The sequence below is a fragment of the Camellia sinensis genome, chromosome 1, assembly GCF_055761805.1.
Source record: "Camellia sinensis isolate YWXY chromosome 1, ASM5576180v1, whole genome shotgun sequence".
In the NCBI taxonomy this organism is placed as follows: domain Eukaryota; kingdom Viridiplantae; phylum Streptophyta; class Magnoliopsida; order Ericales; family Theaceae; genus Camellia; species Camellia sinensis.
In genome coordinates this window covers 61,321,514-61,335,079 of record NC_138961.1, presented here as the reverse complement: position 1 = coordinate 61,335,079, position 13,566 = coordinate 61,321,514, and positions in this window count along the sequence as shown.

Genomic DNA, 13,566 nt, shown 5'->3' with positions numbered 1-13,566 from the left:
ATAAAAAATCAAAAAATTCAAAGCAAAAGTTTGAAAAACAAATCAAACCAAACACTATAAACTTCTCTTTTTTGAAATTTTTCTTCACTAATCTCTAATTTTACACAAATTATTCATAAATTCCTTTCAAATTTTATGTGAATTTAATAATATAATTAAAAAATAATGCATACACACAAAAATATAACACTAAAAATCTACATTATTAATAATTATTTAATTATGAATAATTAATTTCTCATTGTTACGTTTATTATATTGTTGTGAAGATTACACATATTACTTTTGTAATATCTTATATATATATATATATATATATCAATGTCTACATATATAAATATAAAAAATATATATAAATATAAATTTATATATATTGCTGTATTCATACATTGTCAATTTGTAATACTATATTACCATCAGATACTTTAATTTTATAATATGTATCGCTTTAGTAATATAGTTATGTTTACTAGAAAAAAAATTCGAAATTGTATATTGTTCTCCTATCAACTTATGTTCAATACATATATACATACATGTCAAACAAACAAGTGTCCACAATAAACACTTTCAATAACAAACTAAAACTTTGCAAAACACCTCCATCACTACAATAATTGTACCTTTTTTTCCCTCATAGAAAAAATCACATTATTGAGAAAAATGGATTTTGAAATTCATAACAATATGATATCGCTTCAAACTCTTACTCATCAAAATATTTTTATTACAATGAGTTATAATGGTGAGTAAGAAGAAAAACAAGAAGATTGTGAAATAAAAACTGCAGAAGATCTATTGTAACATACTCTCTAAGCAAAGTTAGATGAGCTGAAGCATGGATTATCCTATTTATTATGAAATTCAAGAAAAAAAAAATGTACCTCAAGCACGCATTTTAGTCAAATTATAAGAGAAAAAATCAAATGATACCCAAACAATATCGCAACAACTCAATGATTAGAAAATAATTACAACAAATAAAAAAATTTGATCAATTTTTGTCATATGCTAATTACTTACAGATGACAAAATAAATTATGTAACTTGATAGTTTCATGAAAGTGACCCTACAAACACTTATAAGTATAGATCTATAAATATCGTGAAAATTATGAAATTCATATATTGATCAAAATATTAATTTACAATATCATTCCATTTTCTTAAAAAAATTATTTCACATTTTCTACATAAATAAAAATATACTAATGACTAATGTTATATTTTCATCATGCAAGATATTCGTGGCACAGAAAACGAGACTCAACAACTCGTGATGTATAAAAATATATTATATATTGGTATTAATGCATTCTTACACCAATCAACTTGTTTGGTTCCAGTTTTTAAAAAACAATTTTCAAAAAATTCTACTTTTTTATTTTTCGTATTTTAATATTTTCAATAAATTTTTTAATATTTAAGCAATTTTTTAAAATTTTTAAAAAATACAAAAAAATACACTAAATACCAAAAAAATACAAAAAAAAAAAACAAAAATTTAGTACATTTTCGTATTTTTGTGTATTTATTAATTTTTTAAAATATTTTTCACAAATATTTCACTATTTAGATACATCTAAGTAAAGTGCATCTAAAAAAGTTTTAAAAAAAATACTTAAAATTTTAAAAATATTCACTTAAAAAAAAAACATGAAAAACAAAAAACAAAAAATTCAATTTTCAAAAAACTGAAACTAAACACACTGAATAGTATACAAATAATATGCAATAGAAGGTTTAATGAATTTGTATTATGAGATGAACTATTTAACAAAATTGTATAATTGTGCAATTAATTTCATACATTCAATTATATTACATGTATGAATTATGAAAAAATGAAGTGAAAAGTTGATAGAAAAATATTTGTGTAATACTATATATTTAAAAGATATGTTTATTGTTTATTATTTAAAATAGGATTGTGATCTTAACAATCAAGCTATACATTAGTATTTATATTTATAAAAATTTTCATTTATCATTTAAATTCTTTAGCCAAGTATGTATTCATTTCTTATTTAATTGTATTTTGGATATAAATTAATTTATCCATACAAGTTTACATACTTTATATACATATCACACACCAATTTAAGAGACACGCATAATTACAATACTAACAGTTGATGAAAAATTATGTGTCACGTGCCCAACCACTAGTACTATTAAAAAAACTCACAAATTGCTAATTTTCGATAGTTTAAAAATTTTATCATAAAAAATGTTACTAATCATAAATTTTAACGACAGTTTAAAAAAATTATCACAAAAAAATCACAAATTTTTAACTTTCAGTGACAGTTTGAAAAATTCATCACAGAAAAATGTCATTAATTGTCAATTTTTAGCAACATATATAAAAAATCGTCACAAAAAATTTATTTTTAGTAATGATTATACTATGACTTATTTTTAGTTGGACTTGTTAGGAATTAAATTCAGCTATTAGGACATATTAGTAATTTACTCGAAAAAAAAATAATTACAAATATAAAAAATATTATATCAAACTGACTTGAAAATCAACGATCACCAATTTCGACAGAACAATTACATATAACTTTCACAATGAAAAATAAATAAACATTACAAAAAACATATCAAAATTTTCTCTATAAAAATTAAATCTGCAATCTCATACTATAAAATGATATCAACCACTAGAGGCGCGATTTCCCATCATAGTTCTTTTAGTACCTGTAAAGATAAAAAAAATTTCATGAGATCAAACATTTAAAAATATGCCATAATTTGCGCAATAAGACTAAAATATTGCACAATAATTGTAGGGTTATAGCTACGTGGTAGCCATCTTAAGTGTAACCATCTGTTTCAACAAAACAAAATAAGTTTTTACAAAAAAATATTTTTTTATTATGTGCAAAAGTGTATGTGTGCGAATGACCTTGACACTACAAAAAAATTTGTTTTTTACGACGGTAAAACGCCGTCGCGAATGCCCCCGCATGCCATCTCAAAAGCTATTTGTGACGGTAATTTTTCTTTTTGCGACGACAAGTGGGGGTCGCAACAAAGGGGGTTGCAAAAGAGCTTTAGCGACGACAACTGCCGTCGCCATTGTATTTGCGACGGGAAACTTTCTTTTTTGCGACGGCCATTTTCTGTCGCCAATAATGGATGAAAATCTGGGTTTTTTTGCGACGGCACAAGCTTTCCGTCGCTAAAATAGGTTTGTGCGACGGCAAAAATCCCGTCACTAAAAAATGTCGTCGCTTTTGACTATTGTCGACGGCAATCTGTGCCGTCGCTAAAGCCTTATTTTTCAATAAATTTCATACCTTTTGCGACAGTATGGCTGCCGTCGCAAAAAGCCTGGCACTTTTTTTTTTTTTTGCGACGGGGTGTGCTGCCGTCTCAAAAAAATTTTAAAAAAAAAACCCTATTTTACAATTATTAAAAATATAAAAATAACCTGTAATGTTGGCAAATGATATAATAATATAAATACATAAATAAAATAACTAATGTTGGCAAATGATGCAATGTTGGCAAATGTTGGCAAATGAAAAATAACTACAAAAAAATCCAAAAATTACATAATAATATAAATACATACATAAACAAAAGTTGGCAAATGATGAAAATACATAATGTTGGTCACATGATACATACATAATGTTGTTCACAAATTTAAATAACATAAATCAAAATCAAAATCAAAACTAAAAGTTTTCGTCTTGATTCTTTCGTGGGTTACAAAAATAGAAGTTGGTCATAATCTTTACATGCCCACATTCCACACGAAGCAAACTGCTACTCAGGAAATATTTGAAAAAAACAAAATAAAAATAATTAATAACAATATAATGGTGTTAATATTTTAATTACAGAAAAATATAAAAAAATTAACTACTATATAATTAGAAAGATAGTTTAGTAAATAATTTTGACTAGACCGAAATCCGACTCTAACTCCCAAACCGGGAACCCAATTCGAGCCCCGTCTTCTCCCACAAGTCTCTCGTGCCTAGGAGGTCGTGTGTGCCAAGTTCCGTGCTAAACCGACGCCGATTGGTGAATTTGGGGCATTAACACCTCGAATTTAAGTTTCTTAAGGAACTAGTTTGCCTAAAGTGAAATCCGGCTCTAACTCCCAAACCGAGAACCCGATTCGAGCCCCGTCTTCTCCCACAAGTCTCTCGTGCCTAGGAGGTCGTGTGTGCCAAGTTTCGTCCTAAACTGATGTGGTTTGGTGATTTTGGGGCATTAACTCCTCGAATTCAAGTTTCTTAAGAAACTAGTTTGCCTAAAGTGAAATCCGGCTCTAACTCCCAAACCGGGAACCCGATTCGAGCCCCGTCTTCTCCCACAAGTCTCTCGTGCCTAGGAAGTCGTGTGTGCCAAGTTTCGTCCTAAACCGACGCGGTTTGGTGATTTTGGGGCATTAACTCTTCGAATTCAAGTTTCTTAAGGAACTAGTTTGCCTAAAGTGAAATCCGGCTCTAACTCCCAAACCGGGAACCCGATTCGAGCCCCGTCTTCTCCCACAAGTCTCTCGTGCCTAGGAGGTCGTGTGTGCCAAGTTTCGTGCTAAACTGACGCCGTTTGGTGAATTTGGGACATTACCTCCTCGAATTCAAGTTTCTTAAGGAACTAGTTTGCCTAAAGTGAAATCCGGCTCTAACTACCAAACTGGGAACCCGATTCGAGCCCCGCCTTCTCCCACAAGTCTCTCCAGCCTAGGAGGTCGTGTGTGCCAAGTTTCTTGCTAAACCGACGCGATTTGGTGATTTTGGGGCATTAACTCCTCGAATTCAAGTTTCTTAAGGAACTAATTTGCCTAAAGTGAAATCCGGCTCTAACTCCCAAACCGGGAACCCGATTCGAGCCCCGCCTTCTCCCACAACTCTCTCGTGCCTAGGAGGTCGTGTGTGCCAAGTTTCGTGCTAAACCGACGCCGTTTGGTGAATTTGGGGCATTAACTCCTCGAATTCAAGTTTCTTAAGGAACTAGTTTGCCTAAAGTGAAATCCGGCTCTAACTCCCAAACCGGGAACCCGATTCGAGCCCCGTCTTCTCCCACAAGTCTCTCGTGCCTAGGAGGTCGTGTGTGCCAAGTTTCGTGCTAAACCGACGCCGTTTGGTGAATTTGGGGCATTAACTCCTCGAATTCAAGTTTCTTACGGAACTAGTTTGCCTAAAGTGAAATCCGGCTCTAACTTCCAAACCGGGAACTCGATTCGAGCCCCATCTTCTCCCACAACTCTCTCGTGCCTAGGAGGTCGTGTGTGCCATGTTTCGTCCTAAACCGACGCCGTTTGGTGAATTTGGGGCATTAACTCCTCAAATTCAAGTTTCTTAAGGAAGTAGTTTGCCTAAAGTGAAATCCGGCTCTAACTCCCAAACCGGGAACCCGATTCGAGCCCCGTCTTCTCCCACAAGTCTCTCGTGCCTAGGTGGTCGTATGTGCCAAGTTTCGTGCTAAATCCGGCTCTAACTAGTCCCGTCTTCTCCCACAAGTCTCTTAACTTAGAATGTAAAGAATGCAAAGATACATTTTATACCTGATCTTCTGGTGGTGGTGTATATGGATTCTCGTCTTTTGCAGATTCCTTAAATGCCCGGTGGCCACTCGATGCATCAGGAACCTATGTTAGTCAATGCATAATGTGTTAATCATATTCGAATTTTATACATAATCTTGAGTGAAAATTGAACTATCAAACAATTTAATTTATATGGAACCTATCTGTTGGGATCCACACTCGCCCCCTGTGACACAAGGGCCATCATCTCAGCTCTCATCTGCTGCAAATGTGTAGAGAACTCTGCTCGCAGCTCCTCCCTCAACTCATCCCTTAGCTCTGCACGAACTTGCTGCGTGATCTGATCAATAGTCGATGGCTGGGGTGTTGACTGTGATGGCCCAGCACCATCTTTATACACCGCTCTCCGAGGCACAATTCTCCCGTTTGTGCGACAATATCCATGTCTGTCATGACCTATCAACTCATGGAAAATGGCATTCCTAGCCTCCAAAGTCCGACCATCCTCAGGTAGCATAGAGAGTTGACGATTAAACTCATCCTGTATTGAATAAGACATACAAGTATATGCCAAATTAAGATGGTTGACACACAAAAAATAAACTTTTAATACAATCAAAGGTGTTTGGAAACTACCAAGGTCTGGATAACCTCTGGGTCATCTACTCTACGTGTCATAAGCCAAACATTCATCTTATCAGTAGACTCACCCTTACTGGTCATCTACATTTTTTTTAGAAATATGAAAATTAGAATCCAAATAATTTGCAAATATACAATGTTTATTTATATACAAAAATAAAACAATAAAATGTAAACCGCATGCCGTATCTGAGAGAAAGTAGTACGCCCTGTGGTATGAGCTATGCCGTGAGCTCGCCGATTTTTAGCGTTCCTACTTGCAATTTTCTATAGCAGGTTCAACAAATGTAAGTATGTAAATATGATTTGTCTGTTTACATATCATAAATATAACGTAATTGTATACCTCAGCATCGGAAGTACGCCAATACTCCACAAGTTGTTCCCACTGGCTTGGCACAATGTTCATAGGAACATCATCCTTTAGATTAGGATCAGAGCTTCTAGGCTTGAAATACTTAGCCTTAAGCTTGTTCTTGTGATCCTTCCATATGTTGTTGCAGTTTTTCATGCAGATTGGCTTGTACTCCTCTGGACATATATTCAAATTGTCCTATAAAACACAATTTCAAAGTTTAAGGCTAAGTATAACACAAATTTGGAATTCGAATTTGTGGACAAAAATATACTTTTACCTTCACATCCTTCCAGATAGCATCAACAATATCATCAGGCACATTGTTCCAGTCAAGAAAAGTAAGTGGAACAATGTTACCATTCCGCACAATAATGCCAAGTTGAGTAGTTAACTTGGCCACGTTATCCCCTATTAGGCAGTTATTTCCATCAAATTGTATGTCCAGCTTTTTACCAGCACCCCACTCTTTAATGCCCTTGGCACATCCTCTACCACGCCTAGTCGAGGTTGATGAAGAACTAACATGACCTGCGATATACAATAATAATAAACAATATGCAATGGTAATAAACAAATGCAAATTTAAATAATGTGAATACAAATCATATCAAATAAACCTGAGGTGGGCTGTGAAGAAGTCAAAGGGTCTGCAAAATACAATGAGAATAAACAAGTTATATATAATGAGCATAAATAAATGTATGTGTAAATAATTTTCATACAAATCAAAGCAAATTTATATACCTGCGGATGGCTCATAAGCTGATGATGATAGCTGCTATGGTGCCACTGATGGTGGACGCACCGATGGTAGGCGTGGAGGCTGAGTACATGGTAGCTGCTGTGGTGCCGCTGATGGTGGTCGATACGGTGGTACTAATGGCCCCTCAGATGGTGGTGGCACTAATGGCCCCTCCAATGCTGGCCGATGTGATGCCTCCTCTGATGGTGGTGCTACTGATGTCCTGTTATGTAGCACATCAGACATCATGCGTCGGGGATGATCAGGTTTCCTCTTCCTTCCCATAATAATCTACAAGCAATATAACATTAATTGACATTAGAAACATAGACAATGGTTTGTCATCAACTATAATATGACATTACTTGAACTAATACAATTACAAAGACAAAGTAAATTAAGAAATTGATGATTAACTACAACCTTGGCCTTAATTGAATTACTAATGTTGATTAAATATCAGCCTATTTGAACATCAACTGTTTCCCCTTCTGCGGCTTCCCTCACCCAACCAACTTCTTCATCACGAAGCATTATATTTTCTTCCAATTGTTGGCTCATGTATGGCTCGATTTGTGGATCAGTCGAACTCATATCAAATAAACCTCTTTGAGACATCTTCACCACGACTTGCCAGTCTGGTTGTAATGGGTCTGCAACATACCAAACTTGCTCTGCTTGGGACGCCAAGATGAAAGGTTCATTGGTAATTCGATCATCTTGGTACAACAAATGATTGAAGTTCACCAACGTGAAATTGAAGACATCTTCTTTCTTTCCGTGAATGTTGTCAATCCAATCACACTTAAACAACACATGTTTCTTCTCATTGGAATATCGAATCTCAACAATATCTGTCAATTGTCCATAATAGTACACAAACCCCAGACGAGGATTCTTGTCTTTTTGACTAGCATAACTTATGGTATCTGCCTTCAAAGCTACACCACAATTTTGTGTGGCTCGACAATCATCCATGGCCTTTACTCGATACCGAAACCCATTCAGTATATACCCGTTGAACCTCCTTGCCAGGTTATGAGGACCATTTGCCAATAGAATAATCTCTTCAGAAAATATGACATCAGTAGTCCTTCGCAAAGTTTGGACCTATTTAACACGAAAATGTAAAATTTAAAATGTAGATCGACTTAAGTAACTAGAATCTATAGAGTTAAATACATACATGTTCCTTGAACCAAATGTGAAAAGTTTCAAAATGTTCACGCCGAAGTTGATGATCGTCGACACGAGGCATTTTGAGCTTAAGTACTTCAAGGTGTTTGCTGTGTAGATTGAAATTTTAGCAATACAAAAAATTTAGTTGAAAACTCAATAAAACATAATAAAATATTGAGTGAGTGACTTAACCTACTTTATGAATGGTTGAACCGCGCTTGTATTGAATAAGATGTACCGATGAGCTTGTACCCAAGAAGTATTATCAAGATAAAAGCTTGTGTTTTCACCAATAGCATGACCCAAATTATCAGCACCACTATAGTTCCTCACAGGTCGACTAGATTTGGTTTCCACATCATTGAGATATTGTGCACAAAAATTCATGCATTCTTCCATAAGATATCCTTTAGCAATTGATCCTTCAGGATGAGCTCTATTACGCATGTATTGCTTCAAAGTAAAAAGATACCTCTCAATTGGATACATCCATCGAAACTGAATCGCTCCACCCAATAAGGCTTCATCAGCTAGATGTATAGGCAAATGCTCCATTATATCAAAAAAACTCGGAGGAAATATTTTCTCTAGATGACAAAGTGTTATAGCGATACGATCTTGAATATATTGCAAATCCGTCGCACGATTCACTTTTGAACACAATTGTCTAAAGAAATTGCTCAATTCAATCAAGGGTTCAATTACATTCTTCGGTAACGATCTTCGAATAGCCAATGGAATAAGTTGTTGCATCAGAATATGACTATCGTGGCTCTTAAGACCCCCAATACTTCTATCATGTGAGCGCACACAACGTGATATATTGGATGAATACCCGTCGGGAACTCTTACTTCTTTCAACACTTTCAAGAACAAATCTTTCTCATCCTTGGTCATCGTGAATTGTGCTGGTGGTAAATAGGTTTTATTCGACCCTCTTAACTGCAAATGTAGGGGTTTTCTAATATTCATATCTTGTAAATCACGCCGAGCATTAACACCATCCTTCGATTTTCCTGCAACCCCTAATATTGTCCACAACACATTGTCACAAACATTCTTCTCTATATGCATCACATCGAGGTTGTGTCTTATTAGATTGTGCTCCCAATATGGCAATTCATAAAAGATACTCTTTTTCTTCCAACTGTGGGTGCGATGTCCAGCTTTCTCCTTCTCTACCTGTCTCCTATGCCTCTCCATAAGGTCATCCCTCTTGTATTGGGTTAAAATACCCTCAGATTCTAATTGTAGCAACATCTCAGTTCCAGACAACAATTTTGGTTTGAGTCTGACTTCCCGACTACCATCAAATGATACTTTATCCTTTCGGAATCTATGGCCAGTAGGTAAAAATCTGCGATGACCCAAGTATGATTGTTTCCTACTATGCTTCAACCAACACGATGTAGTTTCCTTATTGCAACAAGGACATGCATATTTGCCTTTAGTGCTCCATCCTGATAAGTTTACGTATGCAGGAAAATCACTAATTGTCCATAGTAAAGCTGCATGCATTTGAAACATTTGATTTGTTGATGCATCAAATATTGACACACCCTCATTCCATAGTTCTTTCAATTCCTCAATCAACGGTTGCATATACACATCAATCTTGTCACCAGGTCCTTTTGGGCCATCAATAAGCACGGCTAAAATTAGAAATGGTTGCTTCATGCGCATCCATGGCGGCAAGTTGTATGGAACGAGCACAACAGGCCAAGTGCTATGAACTATGTTCATCGTTCTGAATGGGTTAAAACCATCGGATGCTAAGCCAAGCCTTACACTTCGGCAATCATTACTAAAGTCAAGATTCCGACGGTCAAAATCTTTCCATGCAAGGGAGTCAGCAGGATGCCTGAAGACACCATCATCAGTTCGTTCCTCTGCATGCCATCTCATTAACTTGGCCATCTTGGATGACATAAACAACCTCTGCAACCTTGGCTTTAAAGGAAAATACCTCATCTGTTTTGCAGCTATTCGTTTGCCACCTTTGTTAGGACCATTTGAACCACCATCACCATTTGATTTCCATCTAGAACTGTTGCATATGACACATTTATCAAGATTGGCGTTCTCGTTTCGAAACAACATGCAACTGTTGGGACATGCATCCCACGTCTCATACGTGAAGCCCAAATCTATTGTGACCTTTTGAGCTTTATAATATGAGTCCGGGAGTTTCACACCCAACGGGAACGCCTCATTCAATAACTCAAGCAACATGTCAACAGACTTGTCTGTCCACTGATTAAGCACCTTCAAATGTAAAAGTCGAACAATGAATGACAAAGATGTGAACTTCTGACAACCCGGATGCAATTCACTTTGTGCATCTTGAAGAAGTTTGAAATACTTTGTTGTCTCTGCATTTGGACCGAGCTGGGGTTTAGATGCATAGGGATCAGGCCCCTGTGGTTCATTACCCTCAACACTTGTACCGGCATGTGGATTTCCCATAGCCCCTTGTATCATTCCAATCATATCATCCCCAATGTCTAAATTAGCTAATGTTTCATTCTCTCGATTACCATGCAGAGATACGTAAGATTCCCCATGATTAATCCAATGTTTGAATTTTTTAAAAAAACCATTCAAAATCAAATGCTCACGTACACCCTCTCGTACAAAATAGTATCGATTCTCGCACTTCCTACACGGACAACTGATCATCAATCCTTCAACCCTATTGGTGTAGGCAAACACAAGGAATTCATCAATCCCATTAATGTATTCGCTCGACATCCTATTTGGCAAATCAATCCAACACTTATCCATCATCTGTACACATCCACAAAAATATCTCATCAAAGTAACTCTAAATATAATACCTTTAACTCAAACCTATTCAAAAAAATACTCAAAACTCATCTATTTAAGTTTGTCTAAAAAATACTCAAAACTCATCTATGCTCTTTAACTCAAACCTATTCAAAATTAAATTCTACTCTTTTTTTTTATTACCCAAAATCAAGAGATCCTTTTAGCAAACTCAAAACTCATCTATGCTCCGTCACCCATTGGCAACCCCTCTAACCACCGTCACCAGTCACCACTTTCAACAACTAAGACGAACAAAATTTTCAAATTTTTTAGAAGAAAAACAAAAATGAAAACCAAAATACAATCTTTTTTTTTTTTTAAATTCAAATGAAGTAAAAAACAAACAGGTGCAGAGTTATAAAAGAAAACTAGAGGGCAGAGGCTTAAGCCCTCCTGGAGTTTGCAGATATCAAGTTTGAAAAAAAAAATATAATCAAATACATATATAGGACTATATAAATTCTCAGAACGACTCATTCCTCTCCAATCAAGATTTCATGGTCAGGTTAACGTGCCTATTTTGCTATAAAAAAACAAACAGACACAGATATTTATTAAATGATATTAAAAAGAAGGTTTAATAAAGGTAAATGAATACAGATATGTTTGGTCTCAGTTTCGGTTTTTCACTATTGTTTGGTCTCAGTCTCGGTTCTTCACCAAGCCATTCAATATGAGACACCACCCAAAGAAACCACAATGTGAGAGTTGAGACCAAACATAATTGAAAACACACAAAAATAATAAATAAATCAAGCACAAATATACAGCAAGATTTATTTAATTTTCTCACATCACTAAAAATATAAGCAAGATTTACACCAAAATTAGTCTAGTTAATGGGGTCTGGAAGGAGTAAACTATAGTCTCAGAGGGGTGTGTTCAATGGAAATGAGGGGTAATATGATAAAAATAAATCATTAAATAACTTATTTGAGTGTTCCCAAACCATGCCTTAATACATATTGAATGCCTCTTTATCAAAATAATTTTAATTGTGAAAGTTTGAGATATTGTTATAAATTTTAAATAAAATTTACAGTATTAAAAAAATAAAATTAGATTATGACTAATTATAAAGGGCCTCAACTAGATATTTCAAAGTCATTTTTTTATTAAAAAAATAATAATAGTAAATAAATAAATTTACAAATAGAAAAAAAAATTTATATTCATGTATATTTTTTTTATTTTTTTTTTTTGAACAGGTAATACATACATATATATATACAGAGAGAGAGAGAGAGAGCATACCTGAGTAGCTGTCGTCGTCGAAGCACCACCGCACCACCTCTAGCCCTTCGCCGTTCGTCGCCCGTAGCTCGTTTGGGGATTTTGGGGGAAAGAAATTTTGTTTCAAACAATTTTAGGGATTTCGATCCAACTGAGCAGCAAGATGAAAGGGAAGAGGGGGGGGAAATTTTTTTTTTACTTTTTGCGACGAGACGGTTTACACCGTCGCAAATGATACATAATTATTAATAAACCGACGTCGTTTTGGTAATCCTTTTTTCGCGACGGACATTTGCCGTCTCAAATTGTCGAGTATTTGCGACAACAAACTTATGCCGTCTCAAACATTTTTTTTTTGGCGACGATTCAACACGCCGTCGCTAATACTTCCGCATTTTAATACCTGCCCGTGCAGTTTTATTACCGACGGTTAAACGCCGTCGCTAAAACTATTTTTTGCGACGGTTAATTTTGCCGTCGCAAAAGACCATTTTTTGCAACGAGGAACGCGCCGTCGCAAATGCTTCCGTATTTTTTGCCCTCTTTTCTTGTAGTGTGAATTTAATGTGTGAGTAATTGTATTCCTGGTGGTGTTGGTGGAGATGATAATAATGATGGTGTAGGGTTGGTGGCGGCTAGATTATGGTGGCAAAAAAGCAAGATAGTGTGATTTTGGCAAGATTTTTAACTCGGAAAATGATTTTTAATTTTTTAACTCAGTGTTGGTGGAGAGGATAGTGATGGTGGTGTTGGCTTGGTGGCAGGTAGGTGGTTGTAGCTAGGTGGAGGCAAGATAGTGTGGTATTAGGGTTTTTTTTATTTTTTTTATTATTATATTTTTTTATTAGCAAAGATATATTTTATTAGATAAATAAAACATTACAAGAAGGAAAAGAAAGCAAGAAAAACCATCAATTTGGAAAAGCCAAAAAACTTAAAACCCATTCGATACAATACTTGGTTGGCAAGAAGCCAACGAATATAAACACCACACTCAAAATAAAGCTTAAACTCCTACACCCAACGCTCATATAGTTTCTTTCATCCAAAATTTGTTTAAGTTCTCTA